The sequence below is a fragment of the Mastigoproctus giganteus genome, chromosome 2 (assembly GCF_048544385.1).
Source record: "Mastigoproctus giganteus isolate SK-2022 chromosome 2, ASM4854438v1, whole genome shotgun sequence".
In the NCBI taxonomy this organism is placed as follows: domain Eukaryota; kingdom Metazoa; phylum Arthropoda; class Arachnida; order Uropygi; family Thelyphonidae; genus Mastigoproctus; species Mastigoproctus giganteus.
The window spans coordinates 27,086,145-27,107,622 of NC_143576.1; the positions used below are offsets into that span (position 1 = coordinate 27,086,145).

At 38.5% G+C, this 21,478-nt stretch overlaps 1 protein-coding gene across 1 annotated transcript in view; it reads right to left on the reverse strand.

The window, feature by feature from the left end:
• The window catches only part of fuss (SKI family transcriptional corepressor fussel), a 224,193-nt gene that overhangs the window by 200,326 nt on the left and 2,389 nt on the right, over nucleotides 1–21,478 (reverse strand). The window lies entirely within an intron of this gene.

A 21,478-nucleotide genomic window follows, 5' to 3' on the forward strand; every position in this document is an offset into this window, starting at 1 on the left:
GTATTTTTTATTCGTTTTTAATTAATTCTGTGCCGTGTGCCTTTCGTCAGGGATCTTCACAGTCCATCCCTAACCAACCAGAACATCCTCAGATGCCTTTCGCCAATCTCCAACCCATCGCTCAAAGATTTGGTTATAAGCGCGGACATATTATTTAATAAATTTATTGGCATGACATATTCGATCTCATGATGGTTGAATTAGTTGGAGGATTCTCGTTCATTATATGAAGCCCCATTGTACATGCAAACCTAAACATGCCTCCCTTGTGTCAGAAGGGAGACTGACACAAAAACTATTAACAAGTAGGATAGATGCTCCTTCTGTTCATGCCATAATCGCTAACCCTAACACCAGATGCTGCAGCTAACCTATCCACATCAATAAACTAACCTATCATCGCCTTGTTGATGAACCTGACAAACTTTGATTACCCTATGAGGTATGTTCCCTGCGAACATAGTGATGCTTTTCTGTATATTGGCCCAAAGTAATACGCAGCTAACAAAACTTAGATATTTATCGAATTATATAACCAACTACAATTGAGGAGTTAACCAGGCTCAACTATATCATCCTCTGAGACAGTACAGTACTTTCGCTACTTTCACCCGTTAGGAGAGGTATGAGTTCGATTCCCGTTTATGAATTGAGGAATTTCTAAAGTCCCCTTCACGCGAAGCTGTAGTTAGCCAATCTCAGGCGAAGGGAGTTATTCTGGGTCTCCCTCGTGAGTTATTCTGGGTCTCCCTCGTGAGTTATTCTTGGTTGTTCACACAACATGCAAATTGGCCCGTTAACACAGTTGTATAGATATAATACAAAATGGCTCAATATAAGTCGCTGATATGTCTTAAGTCCTACAACAACAATCAACCCTATCTCCCTTCAATTAGATGCTCGTCATGTAAGTATGGGACCTGAACCAGGATTTTAAACTGGTGTGTACTATCCAGATTTTGGTAGGTTCCCTGCAACGCCTCGGATGGCAACGATGAAGTCCGCGTCAATTCGATGCAAAATAATTTGTTATACAGCGGTTCGATCCATGACAGTTCATAATATAGACAATTCGGTGCACGAAAGTTCGCTGCCTGTGAAAGACAATGTGGAAAGGGCGACAATTCTGAGAGTACGACGATTTGGTGAATTCTATACGATAATTCGGTGTATGAAAAAGCAAGACTGAAAATGAAACTTTTAACATGATATGCTGTAAATAGTTAATTTAGCGAACAAGATACGGTTCTTGATATTTTTGACTGAGCGCACTGTTCCTTTGTTTTTTAATGCGCATTCTACTTTATTATGGTGATCATATAAAAATAGTATCACAGACAAGTTAAAAGTAGAGAAACAAGAAAAAACTGGTTCATATTTTAATTTCACTTCTTGTCCTCGCGATTAGCACAATAGTTATAAACACCAATGGGAAGAGAGAGACGGTTCGAGTCCTGTCATTGACGCCAGGAATTTTTATGGGCCTTTTTCACACTGTGGCTGAGTTAGTCGGTTTCACACGAGGACAGCAACGTATTTTTCTTCAGAATTCTGGGTGTTTTATTTTCTAGCAAAACAGACAAATCGACCAGAGAGTGCCCGAAGGTTACTCCCTCGGTTCCTCGATAGGAAAAGGCGCTCTCAACAAATGTTTACTAATCTCTTCAACCAATCGGTGTTACTAGAGTGATATCGGCTTGAATACTTTTACACGCAAAATAGAGAAAAAATATATAATAATAATAATAATAATAATAATAAATAAATTAAAAAAAATATATATATATATGTATACACACACGAGGGGTGATCCCTGATCGCTATTGAGCAGACTCTCTGTGCGCATGCCAGTACATGTCGAGCTAGTGTTACGTGAAGAGTTTTTTTTTTATAGCCGCGTGTCACTGACAATCGTTTTGAAGCAAGTATCATGTCGGACCTACAGATTGAACGGCTATATGTGATTCGTTATTTCATCAGACAGGCTTAAATGCATTGGAAACAGATAAAGAGATGAATGAAACGCATGGTAATGAGTGTCTTGGTAGGACAGCCATATTCTGATGTGAACGAACTTTCCGGTGTGACGTGATTTCTCCATCAAGACAATGCCAGTATCCATACGAATAATATTGTGCAAGCAGTGGTCAGTGCCATAGGTGCCGAGGTTCTGCCATATCCTCTTTTTTCACCGGACTTAGCCCCGTGTGATGTCTTCCTATTTCCACGTCTGAAGGACGCTCTGAAAAGCAAGCGTTTCGCGTATTTCACAACGATACTCGCAGAGCCACACCGGGAGCACTTCGCAGTCTTTCGAAAAATGGCTTGCAAGAAGCATTTTTAATGCGTGGGTACGATAGTGGCGAAAGTGTGTAAAGTTCAAGGGAGAGTATTTCGAAAAGGAGAAATCCACAGAAGATTCAGATAATGACAATTAAGATAAGATCTTGCACCAGTCCGCGAATTAAATGATCACCCCTGATATATATATATATATATATATATATATATATATATATATATATATATATATATATATATATATATATATACCATGGGTGGCCGAGTAAACCGAGTGGCCATACTCTTCAAATTGTCGTAAGACGAATTATCTTACATCCAGTTGTCTTAATCTGGCGATAATGACACTGGAGAAAAGCGGAAAATTAGCACTTCATCCTTCATAGAGTAAAATCTGTTTTTAATTTCTTAAACGCATTTTAAGAAATTAAAGGTAAGAACAGCAATATAGTCATTGAAGGACACAGAAAGAACCACGAAATGTCTGAGCATTATCTGTGATCATTTTAAGAAATTATATTTCACTGTGCTCATGCTAAAGTGCATACTTTTCCGCTTCTCTCCATTTCCTTTTACCTGGGGACCATGCTAATAATGTTGCTCCTGTGTAGGCAGTGGGATGTGTGATAACTTATGTTATTTGAAACATATCTGGGGTTTGTCCTTCTCCATTCATGCTTCCTTTTATAATTGGTACAGCTTACTTGTCAGCATTAGGGCTTTTACCTCGAGTTCCTTAGTTTTGATTTTGTACCAAAGCAACTAAGACTATGAGGCGTCATTGTTGTTATATTTTGGGAAATTGCGTGCATTGTGTGGTCGGTTTGCAGAATTTTCGGCGGTAATATCCGTACAACTCTTTCGCGAGGCCACGATGTGAAAAATAGCCATAATAATTCCATTGGCTTCACGGGATTCAAACTTAGGAGCTCAGAAGAATAGCTGTTACGACCGACCCCGATGAAGAGGCCTTGGACCGTTTAGATCACATTTCCAGCAATGTAATATATAGAGAGAATATTTATTTGTTGCTGACCCTTACGTGACGTCTTGTTTTTTTACTTAAATTGGCGTTGAAAGGGTATGGAACAAACACAAAATCGCGAAGCTAAATTACATGTTATTTTAAATACAAAAAACAGAATCAGATATTTTTTACTTAGGAAACACAACAAACCATGTCACAAACCCTGTCTGATCCAGTAAATAATACTTATTACAACATTCAGATGGATAGCCAGGTAAAAACAAACTGATTTCTGAACAGTTGTATTTCATATTTTATCATCGCTATTTATCGGATCCAAGATCGCTGTAATTATGAAAATAAAGACGCTATTTAGATGATTCTATTTAGGTGAAAAAAGCATATCCTAAGTAATCCTGTGGTGGGCGAGCTAGAGAAGTCTGAAAGATCTGATAGTTACGAAATCATCGTAACCCAACAGAATGCTGATGGTGATGGGGCACGACAGGAGATGTGTCAGGGCTTTCTAGGTCGTCAACTTGCGAAATCTCTGTTGTGGAATCGCGCATGGAACTTACGAACAACGTTGAAATGTGGAAAGCTGGAGAGTGTCAAAAGAGAAATGCACAGGAATGGCATTGATGTGCTTGGAATGGCAGAGACAAGATGGAGTGAAGTGGGCGAATTTGTAATTGGAGACTATAAAGTTGTGCACTCTGGAAGTTCATGAGAGCACTAGTAGATGTGGAATCGTTGGAACATAGACTTATCATGGTCAAATTTGCGGCAAATCCGGTCAACATGGTAATTATACAAGTTTATATGCCAACCTCAAATAGTGCTGACGAATTAGTTGAGTAGACATATGAACAGTTGGAGGAATTAATAGGGAAAACTAGATCAAGAGATAACGTGATAATTATTGGGGATTGGGAATGCGATGGTTGGAAAGAGAAGGAAAGAAAATACTGTGGGGAACTTTGGTCTAGGTGTGAGAAACGCAAGAGGTCAACGCTTAGTGAAGAAGCTCTCTTCTGTACGCTTAGTACAGAAGAGAGTCTAATGGTAGCAAATACGTGGTTTAAGGCATCATTCCACAGAAGATATACATGGAAGAATCCTGGCGACTCACGAAAGTATCAAATTGATTATATCTTAGTTAAACAGAGATACCTTAACCAAGTGAAGAAAGCAATATTCTATCCAGGAGCGGACGGAGATTCAGACCATTCACCCGTGAAGATGAATGTGGAACTAAAATTGAAGCGCCTGAATAAAAGGAAATCGTTCATGAGATGGAACATTGAGAAATTTAGAGAGGAGAGTGCAAAAAATTTGTTTCAAAATCTGACCAATTATCGCTACTGAGGAGACTACGAGCGATTTAGAGCAAAATTGGTCTTTAATCAAGGAGATGAGTTGTAAAGCTGCATCGGAGGCTCTGGGGGGGAGGGTGAAAATCAGGAGGAAGCCTTGGATCACAGATATTTTACTGCAGAAAATGGATGAGAGGAGGATACTGAAAGGCCAAAAAAAATGATGATGATCAAAGGAACTATCATAAATTGAAGATGAAACTATGGTGATCACTTCATTAAGATATGTTTCTGTGTATCATCAACAGGCCATTTTTGGTTGCTTTTAAACTCATTTGCCTAACTCTAATTTCAGCTGTAAATTTGTAGTGTTTATGCATTATTTAAGATAATGCTTTTATTAGATAATGCTCCACTAACGTTTCGTCATAATCTAAGAAAAGGTTTTTCATTTATTTATGCTTTCATATTTGATCCTTTGTTTGCGAACACTATTTAAATCAGTGTAACCAAGTCTTGATCTATTGCTGACTACATCTATTGTAAGTTAATCAAATTGTTATGTCTTTTGTATGTATTATAAGTCTAATGTTGATTCCCCTAATACATTGCTGCTCCGGCTTTGAGACAGAATGTCTCAAAGCCTGAATGAATAAAACAAATAAATTAATATTCCACTCATTAATAAACTTTTTCGAAGCCAAAAGATCGACTTTTCCGAACTGAAATGTTATTATTAATGTTTTTTTTTTCTTCTCAAAAGAAATTGAGTTTCTCTTTTATTCTGTGATATTATTGCAAGCCTTAAACATAAGTTATTGCTTAGGTTAGGTTATGTTAAATGTGTTTGTGTCTCTGTGTAAGCTCTAAGGTAAGCAACTAAGGCTCTGATACAATAAAAGCTAAGGCCATATTGTGTCAATAATTGCGTGTATTCTTCGGTCTGTTTGCTTTGTGCTGGACGAAAACACTCACGTTTCCTGGAGGAGAAACTGTGCATTTCCTTCATGAGATGGACTAACTCATCCACCATCCATGTTGTGCAGAACGCCTAAAAAAGTTTCTCGCGTCATTTATCTAATTCGAACTCAGGCCTTTTCCATCCAGTGTGAGAGGACGGTAATTATAACCACTGTGCTACGCCGAGGGCGTAATTTACTGAGGTTTAAGCATTCCATTATTATACTGTACTTCTGATGACCATACATTATTTCAAAATTAACTTTTGATTTTTGAAAATATTTCATCGGTATTACTTTGAATGACGTAGCCCAGTGGTCAGTAGCGAGGGTGCATAGCATACGTTCCTTGAGTGGACCGGGGTTCAAGCCACTGACTACTAAATACGATAAATATTTGTATTGACGATTTATTGTAAACTCTACTGACTTGGTTGTCGTGCCGGAGTATAAACAGAAAATTTATTTAATGTGCGAATCATTGTTTTAAATAAACATTAACACGTAGTAACTCAAGTGTTCAAATGTATTGACACATTAAGCACGCAGTTTAATTTGCTGACGCGCCTAAAGCGCTAAAACAACAGATGACCCGGAAAACCTGAATTATAATTGGCTTACACTGTCTTTCCCTTCACTTCCGATATCTTTCTGCTTTTTTTTTTTTTTTTAATTTCACATCCTAAGCTGTTATATTTACGATGGGAAATGGGTGTTTCTGCTTTCAATATAGTGAAATAATTCACTATATTTCACCTTATATGCTAATTTAATTTTTCATGGCCTGAGATTTTATAGTCCTAAATTTCTACGTCTGTTTAGCTGAATGAAAAACTCCAGTTTCTGAGGGAGAAGTAAGGAACCGCTTAACAACTATCACCCGAGACGGCTAACTCGGACACTGAGTGGAGGGGAAAAAAAAAAAAATCAGTTAAATTTCCTCTCTTCTTGAGGGGTTCGAACTCAAGTCTGTCGAAATGAGAGGAGTGCGATTGTAACCACTTCGCTACTCTCGAGTGTCATCCACAATTTAAAAAAGTATGTTACACCATAATGGCTCTTTTGTTTTTAGACGTCGGGAGTGAAATACATGATTAGCTAAAGCTGTCACATACTGAATCGAGGATGCATTTCGTCTCAGTGGTTTCTAGCGTTTTGCTTCTTTTCCTATTATTTTATTTATTTTTTTTAGATATAGACGGACTTTATTTTACTACTTAAAAAATAAAGTCACATTTCCTGTCTGGTCGGTGTCTATAAGAGTATTGTTAAAAATATTGTTATATGTATATTAATTCTACAACCCACTCGTAAGTGTTTTTCACTTTTCTCATTTGTAATATAGTCCTTTCTGCTGCGTTTTTAAAACTGTTCCACTTGTGCATTATCCTAATCTTTTATCAGCCATTGTTAAAGAGGAAACAAATCGAGTCTTTAGAAATAAGAAAAAATAAATAAAAAAATATACATTGCACCACAGAGTTTAGCACTGGAACGTATCGGAAGCAGACTGTTGTGTAAGTATGCTTCTTCCTTTGTACAACTGGAAGCGGAATTGAGTCAGCAATATATTATACGTGCAGGTCTTATTGCCATAAAGTGTAAAACTTAAAAAGATGTACACTTTATGGCAACATACTACACAAAAAGAGAAGAAAGGATTTGTGTCGTAAGACATCTTACGCTTTGATTTTTTAAATGCGTTACTAGCGAACTACCACAAGATTATCTCAGAACCAAACCCGGTAGTCACCTTGTCCAATAGAATTCCGTAAACAGTTTTTAATAATTCATATTCAGTAATTATTAAAATGTGTAAATATGTGCTACAGTTATATTCTATATTCCTTTTATTATTTATAGTCTTATTTACATACTAATTTCCACATATTTACTTATTTACATAATCAATAAACACATCCGAGGTGTGGCTATTAAATAACGATTCTGTGCGCGCAGCCACTACGCACCAAGCGCCACCTGCGAAACAAAGGCACAACAGTTGACCTTGAACCTTTCTTTAGTTGTCTGTCAAGTCAAGTTCCAACATGCTCATTCGCTTTGCAGTGAGGTAGGTTGCCATTACATTGTGATTTTGCAGTTTGCCGGAAAAATGACAGCCAAAATAATCGAACAACGAATAAACCTCAAAATTTTAACAAAACGAAAGAAAACATCAACTGAAAATTATGAAATATTACGTCAAGTTTACGGGGAAGTTACTACTGTATATCAAGAGCTCGTGTGTTTGAATGGCGTAAAAGATTTTTAGAAGGAAGAGAGAATGTGGACGACTATGAACGACCATGCCGTTTGGTATCCACGAAAATTGATAAAAATGTGAACCGGTTAAGGACATTGATTAGAAGTGATCTTTGTTTAAGCATTAGAATGGCCGCATCAGAACTCAATATGGACAAAGAAACAGTTAGACATATTTAGGCATGTGAAAAGTGCGCCAAGATAGTGTCAAAAATTTCGAATGAAGATGAAAGAATAAGAAGACTGCAAGTTTGTGAAGATGTTTTGAAAAAGATTGAAGAAGAACCAGACTTTCTATCTACGTACTGTAATTACTTGCGATGAAAATTGGCTGTTCTAGTACCACACAGAAACTAAAAGACAGTCAATGCAGTGGAAGACAAAGGAATTCACCAACCCAAAAAAATGCAAGAATGTCAAAATCAGAAATGACACCTATGCTTCTTGTTTTCTTCGACGTTAAATGAATTATTATGGCTGAATATGTCCCACCAAATCAGTCAATCAAACGACTGACAATCAAATTGACTGTCAATCAAACGTATTAGATTGAAGCTCTGGCAAGATTGCGTGAAAAAATTCGAAGAAAGAGACCTGAATTGTGGAAGGATAGTTGGATGCTCCTTCAACACGCTCTTTCTGTTCGCCGATTTCTAGCCAAAAAACAAATCCCTCTGTGTGAACATGCACCATGCTCGTCAGACCTAGCCTCTTGTGACTTTTTTCTTTTCCCTAAACTGAAAAGTGCACTTAAGAGAATCCATTTTCAGTCTATTGAAGACATTCAGAAAAGACTGAAGTGTTAAAAGAGCTTACAGATGATGACTTCCGGAAATGTTTCTCTACTTGTAAGAAACGTATGGAACTGTGTGTGTGTGCAAGTCAAGGCAATTACTCGTATTTTTAAGGGGGATAACTTGTAAGGTATGAAATATTTCATTATATTTATTTTATTTCAATAGTCTCGTTATTTAATAGCCACACCTTGTATGTTCCCTAAGGGAATAATAAACTTAAGGGGAGCCTTAGGGAGCTATTTATAAATTACATAAGTCGATGTTTTTTTTTTTACTTTTTAAACTCTCCTGTAACATCTTCCTAATAAAATACTTCAATTGATGTTACTTTGTTAAGTGAAACCTATATGTAATAACACTTGCGTGTTTCCAACCTGTAACGTATCGTAATAGTTTTGGAATGATGATTATTTTTGCACTAGAGCTGATTTTTGCACAATTTACATTATTGTTCACTGCTAATGTTATTTATATATTTATTCAGTTTAATAGTTGGTACATCTCCCTCCCTGAACAACAATAGCTAGCAGGGAATTGGGATTGTACGTTCACAGGTAGCATACGTATAAATTTTATAATACAGGTGTAGTTTCAAGATGCATAGGAAGCATTAGACGCTAAATAGTAGCATAATTATTATATTAAGGTTCTATTTTCATATACAGTACTGTATATATACAAATCTGTGTGGGAGGAACACATGATTAGGCCAAGGTACAACCTGTTTTACATGCTTTACATAAATAACTTTATAATTAACCAGTGATATTCAGAAAATGAATACAAGGGGTTAATACAGAAATATTCTCACAAATTCTATCAATTTTGTTGAATTTTGCCTTCTAACTAATTAAGATAAATTTTATCTTAGTCGCAATCGGAGCGAGAAGATTTTGCAGCCTTTTCTTCAGTATTGTTTTCCAAGGGTGGAAAGATGACAAAGCTTTCTCAGTGGCGTAGTGTACATTTAACGAACCGATGTATCATCTAACGAACATCTCAGCTAATTAAGGGTGGGGGGGGGCAACTGATCAAATTAACAATAATGGTGTAGAAATTGAATTTTGAACTGGGGGCCCCACAAGAGTTTGTAGTTTGTATCACTGCTATGTGTTTTGCAGCTGGTAAAATATAAGATAATTTGCTTTCAGAGACATTTAGTATAAGTGATATTGTTTTGAGTCAGAATCTTTTTCATCAGACATTACTAATATTTTTTTCTTTAATTTATTATTATTATTTTTTCTTTCAAAAACGTCTCAAAAAATATTCAGTTGCGGTTGTAACCCGATTACAAATGATTTACGGTTAATGATCATTTTTAATTATTTATTTTATGACAGTTGCTTGTATTCGTAATTTTAACTTTGTATTTTAACATACTGAACTTGATTTTATAATGGTTTATTAATTTTGTTGTGTCAAATTCTGTTTTAGGATCTTCGTGTCTTTCTTCTTTATTTTTCTCTAAATAAATGTACTTATTTATTTGATTCTTGTCGATCTTTGTTTACGCTGCATTTATTCTGTTTTAATAATATAAACTAACCCTGAGTAGGTATGTAACATTTTCCTTTTAAACGGTGAGCGTACTTAAGAACTGTTTGTGCGGTAGCACAGTGGTTATGATTTTGGTTTTCCCCCTAGAGGGTGTAAAAGGCTCGAATCCTGTTGAAATCCTGTGAAAGGTTCGAATCCTGTCAGTGACGTGAGGAGCTAAAAGTTCCTTTTATGGTAAATGACCAGATCCTTAGTATTCCAATGCGGGACATCTAGGGGGGAATTTTCAACCCCCCAGAAACAATATACACATATATATTTTTAAATTTTTATATATAAAAATATTCACATACAAAATATAAATTAAATAAATATACTTCTTTGAACTAAACAAATGTTTAGTTCAAAGGCTGATATTCAGTATATTGTACCCCTCCTGGTACGCTACGTAACGAACAGAAGGTTGCGTGAAGGACGTGAACTGAGAAAAATAGTTGTAATTAGAAGTAAAAAAAAAAAAAAAAACCACTTATTTGAGGGGTCATGTTTTTAATCGATTTTCATTTTTGTTTAGTGAATAAAGGTTAGTTTTTTTTCTGTGAAACAATAATAAAAATACATACTTCTTTTAACAATAAAAACAAGAGAAATTAAATAATATAATTAAATATGTTTTTCCGCTCAGTGAATTTTTCTTTAATAATTCTTCATTATTTGCTATTTCTTCGTAAAATTCTTCACAAGAATATCAAAATTGCACTTGTAGTACTGCTTTCAGCGTTTCTACGGTCAGTTGTGTTTTTTGTTGACGTCCACAGCTTATTTACTACCGAAAAAAACTCTTTCTGTTATACTATTGATTTCCGGCAAACATAATGCAAATGATTTGCCATTAAGTATGGAGGCTACATGTCCAATCCGGGACAGTTTGCAATGCGGGGCAAACAACTAAAATTCAGGACTGTGCCACATAATCCGGGACGTCTGGTCACTTTATTTATGGGCGTGTTTCACTCCGTGGCTGAGTTCGTAGGTCTTCGCGTGGATAGCAAAGTTCCCTTCCCCGGAAATTTGAGTTTTCAGTCCCGCAAAACAGTCAAATTGATCATCGAACACACGAAATTTATGGTCATAATACACATAGGCTTATAAGTTCCGATTTGGGTGACCTAAAAATACTCGGAATTGACTGAAACTAATGTCATCATCACGACAGGTGGCGATGATGACTGTAGGTAATAAACAGCATTAATCTGACAGTAGAAATCGTTAACTCAACAGTATTACTTCTTGTTTGCAAAGCGGTACTACTCAGCGCATTAAGCCATTCGCCTTCAGTTTCTCCCGAAGTCCATGAGTTTTTTTTTGTTTTTTTTAGTACGTTCCGTATCAGTCATGTACGTCTAATACTAATCACTAGTAGACAAGGTTTGTTAGTTGAAGAGTGATATGGTGTGTAGGATAGAAAAATCACTTAACCGGACATAACAATCTAGGTCACCTTACTAAATTTACGGCTATATCAACCATATTGCAGACACATAATCTCTAAGCGAATGACAACCGCGTGTGTCATTTCTGTGTTTAATTATGATGAAGCTTACGGAATGAGCGTGGGTCCGTAACATTTCCATCCGCCCTGCCCATTCCTGTGGTGGCTTGTTCAATAATTGAAAGCTGTATGCTGGGTTTTAGATGAGCCACCATTCGTCAATCATTAAACCAGTGGCCATCGTCGCTCACCGCGAACTGGGATGTTCCTGAAGCACGTTATGCTGTTCCGGCAAGCTACGTGTGGTGCGGGACAGACCGTGACACATCACTGTAATCCTTGCACAGCCTTTAGCTGCGGTGCATGACAGCGTAGTTTAGCAGGTGAAGCGCGCGACCCAACTACGTAAATCAGAGGGACGGTTAATTATAGTGCACCAACTACGTGGAATGCCTCCGAATGGCGTCATAATGGGAAGAAACTCTACCGTGACCTCAGGGGCCGGCAGCTATGAAAGACGGTAACAAATAAGGTAGACCTGTAACAGTTCGATTGCTAAAAAAATACAATTTAGTAAGATAAATGATATTGGAGTGGTGCAGCAGTAGGTTGGAGCACAGTTTATAGAGCTCTATGCCACTACGAAGTAGCAGTGGCTCCAGTGGAATGACCAAGATTTGTATTTCAATCAAGAGATCAACATTACACGGGGGCGAGAATAGAGATAGTATATAGAAAATTTTGTCATAGATTAAAAGAGATGAGTGTATTTTAAGAGAATTTTTATTCTTAATGAAAATCAGGTGAGATCCAGGCCAAATCTTATCTGGTATGATGCTGTCTTTTGAAGCATCTCGCATGGTAACGCTGCTCAGTGGCTTTCAGCTAGAGGGGCTTCTTCGGTACACTTTAAGAGAAGAGAAGTGGGTGTATGAAATGAGTTTGGTGCGTATCGTAGGCCTGTATTTCAAAGTGGCTGCAAAGGCAACCATAAGCTTCTTCTCTTCTTTTCGCATTAAGCATATTGCTTGTTGGGTTTAGGATGGACCATCTTTCCATCTTCTTCTTGGTCTTCCTCTACTTGTTTGCCTGTGAGTCTCCAGTATTTTTATACATGTATCATTCTCTTTTCTATCTTATTTGTTTTCTCCATTCTCTTTCCCATTATACAACCTTATTTATTGTATAATATGATCGCAAAGGATTTCTTGTTCATTGTGATATAGAATATTTGAAAAACAAATAAAAATACTAACTACAGTAAACCCTCTATTTAACGGACTTCGGATTTATTGGACTAAAAAAATTCACTGGCACAAGAGTGTATCTGAGTGTGCTCATGTGATAGGGAACTCATGAGTCACGGCAGCCGCCAGCAATTATTTAAATATAATAAATATTCGCTTGCGTCTTGTCACTTTATTATAAATTCGATTATAGTGTATCACTATAGTCTCTACGAAAACTGCTAAAGAAAAGCGTGTGCCTCTGAGTGTTGCGTAGAAATTAATGCTGTTAAGATAAGTTAGACTTTGATGTCTAACGGAAAACAATCACTGCGTCTGTGAGGAATACGGAAAAATACCAACTGTTGCATGTAAGGATTGAGTTTCAAGGAGTCTAAAGGCTCATCAGTGTCTCAACTTCGACTTCTAGCTCTGACTGTGAATAGTTTTTACAGGCACTACTATGCGGTCTCGATAAATTATCTTCTATGTACTATTTATTAACCAGTAAAATCAGGGTAAATAAGAGCTTGCTTTTTTTATTGTTTAACTTTATTTCGGTGTTCCTAATACTTACATATACAGAGTAACTATTTCATATGGGGTACATATGCTCTCCAAAAAAAATTTTTGATTTAACAATATTCGACAATAATGGACATCCCCCCCATTCGTAAAATAGAGGATTTACAGTATAATAGTATATAAGGTTTCCCAGTGCTCGAATTGGTAAATATTAACAACCGGCACGCTCATATTTGCGAACAAGTTTGATTTTGGTTTTTGTTTTTTTTTTTTTTAGGAGCATTAGCAACTAAGGCCATATTGCTCTGGGGATATGCGGTGGTCATTTTCTGACCTTTTCGCATCCTCCGTATTTAGTGGTGACGGGCTCGAACCCCGGTCTAATCAAGAAGCGCGAGCTACGCACTGCGCTCCTTCCCACCTGGCTACGGAGGTGCCCTTTCGAACAAGTAAAATACTGTACACATATATATTTTTTTGGCAAACGCTTATGTAATCCACATGCAAACATAAATCAGTTTTTATTGGTTCTGGCATTCAAACACCGCGATTGATTACAAATATTGTAATCGTCAATGAATATTTTAGCATTATGGTAAACGGTTTTTTTTTGAAAATAGTCTGGAACCGCCGTTCTAGACTCTTCGAGGCAGTTCGAGCACTGGGGATTCAAAAAAATGATGAATAACTGTATGAAAAAAGCACACACACACACGACTGGCGTGCCCTATTTAGTACGTGTAAACATTTCTTAGTTTGTGTTCATAAACCGTCATATCAAGGCCACTCGAGAATTACTTCATCTATCAGTTTGTGTGTCATGTGTGAAAATAATGTGGGTTCTCTGGTCTGTCTGTTTTGCTGGACGAAAAATCCGAGTTTATGGGTGAGAAAAAACAACCTTGCTATTTAATCCTGAGACTGATCAACTCAGACAGGGATTGAGGGGGGGGGGGGGAAGCCCATAAAAGTACCTCGCATCATTAATGGGATTCAATCCCGCTTTTCCAACCGGTGTGGGGATAACGGTGATTATAACGCGAAGCCAATTTATGCTGATATGAGGGGTTTCCGAAAAGTAAGGTAACACATTTTTTTCTCTCGATGATGTTTAATAATACGAAGTTAAAATTACACACCAAGAAATAAGTGAACAAGCACTGCTTCTCCACAAAGTCTCCAGTTTTATTGATGCACTTGTCCCAACGATGGATCCGTTTATCAATACTAGTACTGAAGAAATCCGTGCCCACACGCAGTAACCAACATCGCACCACCTGATTAACCTCCTCATCCGTGGTGAAATGCTTTCCTGAAAGGTGTTTTTTCAGAGGGCTGAACAAATGGAAGTCTGAAGCGCTAAGTCTGAGCTGTAGGAGGATGTTCCCAACGATTACGGCGCAGCCACTCAGGAGTGGTGTGGGCAGTGTGTGGAGTTGCGTTGTCGTGCAACAAAATCACTCCGTTTGTCAGGAGTCCTGGTCGTTTGCCTCGAAAGGGAAACTTCAAATCCGCAGTCATGAAGATAAACAACAAACCAATCCGATTATATACTGAAGTTAAATACCTAGGCCTCCACATAGATGTGGCCTAGGTATTTAACTTCCGCATTTGTCTTCCAGGTTTTCTTCTAGCTCCTCTTGGATACCATTCTGTTATTTTCATAATCCATCTGTCATCATGTCTTCGAGCTATGTGTCCTGCCCAAGACCATTTTAGTTCTTTAGTTTTGATAAGAATGTCCTTTACTTGAGTTTGTTGCCTAATCCATGTGTTTCTCTTCTTATCTAACAGTCTGATTCCCAATATGATTCGTTCCATTCTTCGCTGTGTAGTTCTCAGCTTCTCTTCCATTCTTTTGGTGAGTGCCCAAGTTTCACTTCCATAAGTCATGGTGGGGAGTATACATTGGTTCATTATTTTACTTTTCAAATAAACTGGAATATTGCTCCTCAGTATGTGACTATATTTCCTGAATGCTATCCATCCAAAATTTATTCTTCTCTTGACTTCCAGCCATTTATCATTATTATAGCTAATAACTTGTCCCAGATAAGTATATGACTCCACCTTTTCAATTACTGCTCCTTCAATCATTATTTCCCTTTCTGTGGCATACTTGTTCATCATTACTTTTGTTTTAGCTGTATTCATCTTTAGTCCAAAATCCTTACTAGCTGTGCATAACTGATTAAGATTTTCCTCTAATTCCTTGGGATCGTGGCTTATGACCACAATGTCATCTGCAAATCGTAAATGGTTTAGGTACTCTCCGTTCACATTGACTCCTTTCTGCGACCAGTCTAATCTTCTGAAAGCTTCCTCAAGGGCAGCAGTAAACAGCTTCGGAGATATTGTGTCTCCTTGTCGAACTCCTTTCTCAATTTTAAATTTCCTACTGTCATTGTCTAGTCTAATAAAGGAGGTAGCACTCTCATATATTTTCTTCAAAATCATAATATATGGGGTATCAATGCCATGTCTTTCCAGTGCCCGAAACATTGCCTTATGCTGTATGGAGTCAAATGCCCTTTCATAATCTACAAATACCAGGCATAATGGTGTTTTATATTCATTTGTTTCTCCATTAGTTGTGATATTACGTGAAGGTGATCCATAGTTGAGAGTACTGTCCTAAAGCCAGTTTGCTCTTTCGGTTGATTCTCATCAAGTATTCTTTCTAATCTGTTAGTAATGACCCTTGTGAACAACTTGTAGATGTGGGATAACAAGCTAATTGGTCCATAATTTCCAATTTCTGATTTATCTCCTTTCTTATGCAGCAAAACTATGATTCCATTATTCCACTGCTTAGGAGTCACACCTTTTCTAATGCACTTTGTGAAGAGCCTTGCCAGTTTTTGTGTTATGTCTCTTCCTCCCAATTTTAACAACTCTACAGTAACTTCATCTTCCCCGGAGCTTTCTGATTCTTCATTTCCTTCAATGCATGTTCTACCTCATCAGAAAGAGTATCGGGTATGTCGTATGCGTTGCTACTTTGCAATCCATCTTCCCCACTGCTGGCATCATTCCCCTGCTCCTTGTATAATTCTCTATAGTAGTCTTCTGCTATTTGAATTATGCCTTCTCTGCTGTTTATAAGTACACCATCGCTATTCTTCAGTTTCAGTATCATTTGTCTTTCTGTATTACTGCTCATGGCTGCTGATTTAAATCCTTTGTTTTCCCTTAATGCTTGTTCTACTTTTCTTGTGTTAAATCTTCTTATGTCCTCCCTGAGTCTCTTTCTAATGGCTTTGCATAACTCAGTATACTCAATTTTCTCCCTGTCAGTGTTTTTCTTGCTTTTCATTTGTCGTCTTCGGTTCATCATGACAAGTGTTTCTTGGCTAATTTTTTCTTCTTTGAATTTCTCTTTCCCTATAGGTTTTATCACTTTCAAAAAGTTGTAATATACCTCTTCTTGGTCCTCAGCAGTCTGCAGAAGCTCAAACTTGTTCTTCAGTTCCAGTACATACTGCTTTTTCTCCTCTTCTGTTATTTCAAAGACCTTTGTATTATTTACTCGAGTCAGTTTTTTCCTTTCCTTTCCTACATCTATATCAAGTGTACATCTTACCATTCTGTGATCACTTCCAACATTTACCTTATTCAGGACGGTAACATCATTCACAATATATTTTCTGTTAGTGAGGATGAAGTCGATTTCATTAGTAGTTAATCCATTTGGACTCTTCCATGTCTACTTTCTGTTCACCCTTTTCTTGAAAAAAGTGTTCATTACTAACAGTCCTTGAGATTCTGCAAATTCCACAAGTCTTTCATTTCTTTCACCAATTCCAAAATTTCCTATAGTTCCCCTTTCTGCGCTGTTTTGTCTTTTTCCAACCTTAGCATTGAAGTCTCCCATAATAATAGTGTAGTGGGTTTTCTGCTCATTTGAAGACTCTCAATTTCGGTGTACATTTCTTCAACCTCTTCATCATCATGGCTCGATGTTGGTGCATAAATCATTATAATCTTTAGCTTGTACCTCTTAGAAATCTTGAGTATTAGTCTTGACACTCTTGGTGATGTACTTTTGAATTCCAAAATGTTGTTTTTAAAATCTTTATGGACCAGAAACCCAACTCCACCTTCACTCCTTTCACTGTTTCCATTGGTGTACAGCAGATTTCCACTTGATAAACTTATAAATTATTCATTTCGTCTTCTTGTTTCAGCCAAACCGATGATATTCCAATTCACATTTTCTAATTCCTTTTCCAGTTCTAATATCCTGTCTTCACCGATGAGTGATCATACGTTATAACAGGCCAAGTTCAGTTTCCGTGCATGGCAGCCTGGTCGTACCCAGAGATTCTTAGCACCCTCTGCTTCCACTCTGATCCTCTCGCTGCCGTAAGAGGGAGAGTGAAAGCTGCTGGGGACTGAGAGCCATTTCTTTCGTCGTGTTTTCATATGCTGGAGGGTTTGGTCTTTTACTCTTCACGCTGAACAGGCGTCTTCAAGACAGCTAAAGTACCTTGCCGTTAAAATAAGAAAATACGCAGCCATGATCAGAAGAATAAGCCCAGCTGACTGGGGAGTGAAGCTCAAAGCCCTCTCTCTCTCTCTCTCTAATCTACAAAGCGGTATTCGTACCGATTGTCTGCTATGGGGCCTCCATATGGTGCCTAGAGCGGAACAGGCGTAAACTCGATCCAATTCAGCGATTTATGCTTCTGTCTGTTACCAGGGCGTGCCGCACAATCAGCACCCTTGCGCTTCAAGTTATCGCAGGATTCAACTACTTATTCCTACCCAACTACTGGATCTGCATCTGGACCTCACAAATCACCATACGCAAGAAAAAAGGCGTGTCGCCAGCCATCTGCAGCGTGTATGGCAGGAGTCCTGGAATGCAGCAAATAATGGAGAAGTAACTAAGAAGTTCTTCCTCACAACCGTCCTTGCTAATCCCAAGCCCCCTCCGTGGTATTCACCTGGACTGCAGGCAACCTTTCTGCTTACTGGGCACGGCCCATTCCAGCAAAAGTTAACAGCGCTCGGTATCGAAAACAATCCTTACTGTTACTGTGGAGATGAGGAGTCTTGGGTCCCCGTCATGTACGAGTGCCCCTCATATGATGATCACCGCATACGACTCTTCACCGAGATACAATCCAACCCTTGCCAACAGGAGAACATCCTCATTAACGATGAAACATCATATGCAGCCTTCACACGATTTGCACAGGCAGTCGTTACCACCAGACGGGTTTATCACACCCATGACAGGCCTGACCGGAACGTTCCACCACCATTGCAAACCTCAACAGGGGTAGAATAAATGCATTACCCACAGAGTGCAGGAAATTATAGCAACCAAGCTATCATGCAAACCCCACTCTGGAGTAGGATTATGCTGGTACCCTCTTGTGGGTGCAGGATCTATGCTGCTGGCACTCTGCTCAGTGCGGGATATCCCTTCGGAGCGCAAGGCCAATCGCGCTCACACAGGGGCACCTGCCCCTGTGACTTTAATTTCCTATCCCCTCTCCCCACTTCGCCTTAAATCACCGGGTGGGCTCTTCACCTTGGTCCATCTTCGTTCCTTACATTCTGACCCACTCTACTCTTACTCTAATTCCTAGTTTGCTCTCTTCAACGAAAAGTTTTTTTTTTTTTTTTACTTGGTCTCTGTCAGGAAGCTCAGGCGACCCTGGCAGAGACTAGCCAGAGTATAACGGGCAGCCTGGCTCATCTCCCAGTGGTGGTGGCGGGCAACGTAGGCTCCCACTAGGGGCCCTGCGGCCAAGCAGCCAGAGACATAACAACAGAACAAAACACAATACTTCATAAACCAGACATTACACTTTTTCTGGCCTTTGCAGTTGTTCTGCATTCTATCACAGAGTACATACGGCACAGATGTGGGAAACCACCGGTGGCGCCTGACTCAAAATACTATGCCACTATACTATGCACCAAAAACACATTCAGACCTCCCTTTCAGACCACATTCAGACCTCCCGTCCTCTTGTTCCCCAGGCCTTCTCTTCATTGTTTTTTTTTTTTTAATTTCTTAGGTCTTTATTATTATTATTATTATTATTAACAGCTACAAAACAGCAAACAACGTGCCTGAGGGTGCAGCTACAAAGAATTATTACATAGCTTCAAAAAGCTTGGAGTATACATTTCCCAAAGTAAAGAAAAAAGTATATGTACAGATAAAATAAACTAAATAAATAAAAGGACTCATCCGTCCTATTTAAGTGAACAGGCAGAGCACTGGTATTTCTTCACACACAATCAGAGTCTTAGAACTTAAAAGAAGAGTCTATTTTAAGTCAGGTACCGGATGAGGTTAGCAATTTCAGTTGCCTCTTGAAGTGTCCGGGGGTACCAAATATCTCAATATTTGCTTTGTTCATTGATCTTGCAGTCCTGTTGTAGAAGTTGTAGTATCCATAATTTGTTCTCGCATAGGATGGTTTCAGCAGTGGATGGTTTCTTAGCGCTCTTGTCGGAGCGTTGAAATTTATTTGTGAGACGAGATGAGGGCAATTCAGGGTACCATTTAATAGTTGGTTAAGAAGGAGTAAATCGGCTTTATCTCTTCTTTTTTCCAGCGTTTCGAGTCCAAAGAATACACACCACTCTTGGTAGGATTTCTCATAGTATTCAAGGCCACTTTTAAAGCAAACGTACTGGATTGCTCTCTTTTGAATATTTTCAATTTCTAATTTTTGGTACGCAACATGTGGGGACCAGACCTGTGAGGCAAATTCTAGGGCTGGCCTAACATAGATTTTGTAAAGAAAGATGAAAAGTGCCAACTGATTGAAGTCTCGGTTAATTCTTTTCAGGAAACCTAGTTTTTTGCTAGCTGCCTTTACAATGTTAGAGACATGGACATCAAAGGAAAATGATTCTTTAATAAAGATACCTAAATTTTTGGCTGTACTAACTTTTTTGATTGCCTTGTTGTTGATACAATAAGAAAAATTAAGTTTGTTTTTCTTGTGTGCATTAGCAAAGCTCATCAGCTCACACTTGTTTTCATTGACTGCCATTTTGTTCTCCTTCAGCCACTGAATAACTCGTTGAAGAGCTTCGTTTAGGATGATGCAGTCATTGGTACTGCGAATTGCTTTATAGATTTTTATGTCGTCTGCAAATACGTTGATTTTGATTTGGTAGGCTCCAAGGGTGCTTGGCAGGTCGTTGATGTAGATAAGAAATAATAGCGGGCCTAAGGATGAACCCTGTGGGACACCAATTTCAGGACTGAAAGGATATGAGGTTTTACCTTTAAATGTCACGGACATTTCTCTACCTTCTTTAACTTGGTCTTCGTCCAGGACGCTCAGGCGACCCTGGCGGAGAACAGCCAGAGAATCAAGGGCAGCCTGGCTATCTCCTAGAGGTGTGTGCGGGCAACGTGGGGTCCCACCAGGGTCCCCTGAGGCCAAATGCTAAGACACCCAACAGAACCTAACGCAATATGTCACATACAACAGACAACACTTTTCTAGCATTTACAGTAGTACTGTATTTCTTCACAGCGTACATATGGCGCAGATGTGAGAAATCACAGGTGGCGCCTGACCCTAACACTATGCACTAAAAACGCACCTGCTTCTTTATCATCACCTTTTCGCCATACACAGCAACCAGTTCACCGTGAATGTCACTTGGTGAAGACTCTTTTGCTTGCAAAATGTGAATAACTTCACGAACACCTGTTTTGGACCACACTCGCACGGCAGCCGCCATTTTGCAACTGGAATCTGCTGTGAGGCGATGTACCGCAACACTGCACTAGCGGTCTTTTTGAACGTTATTAACCGGTCTATCTGTCCACCTGTCCACCGCGTTTCATCTCATTCCCTTTCACCATTATTAAGAAAAAAAAAATGTGTTACCTTACTTTTCGGAAACCCCTCGTATTTCTCAATATACGTATGTTCATTATCAAAATTTTTATGTGGCATACTATGTTTTCTGTTTCAGTTGGTCGGTGTGCGTTAAGCGCCGAAGCAACTAAGGCTAGGAGGCGTCGGTTTATTGTATCATTAGTATTATGTCAACGTGTATTCTCTATTTGGTTTGCCTGTTTGCTGGACGAAAACCCGAGTTTGTGTGAGACCCTCTCCCGAGACCTACTGATTCTTCCACATA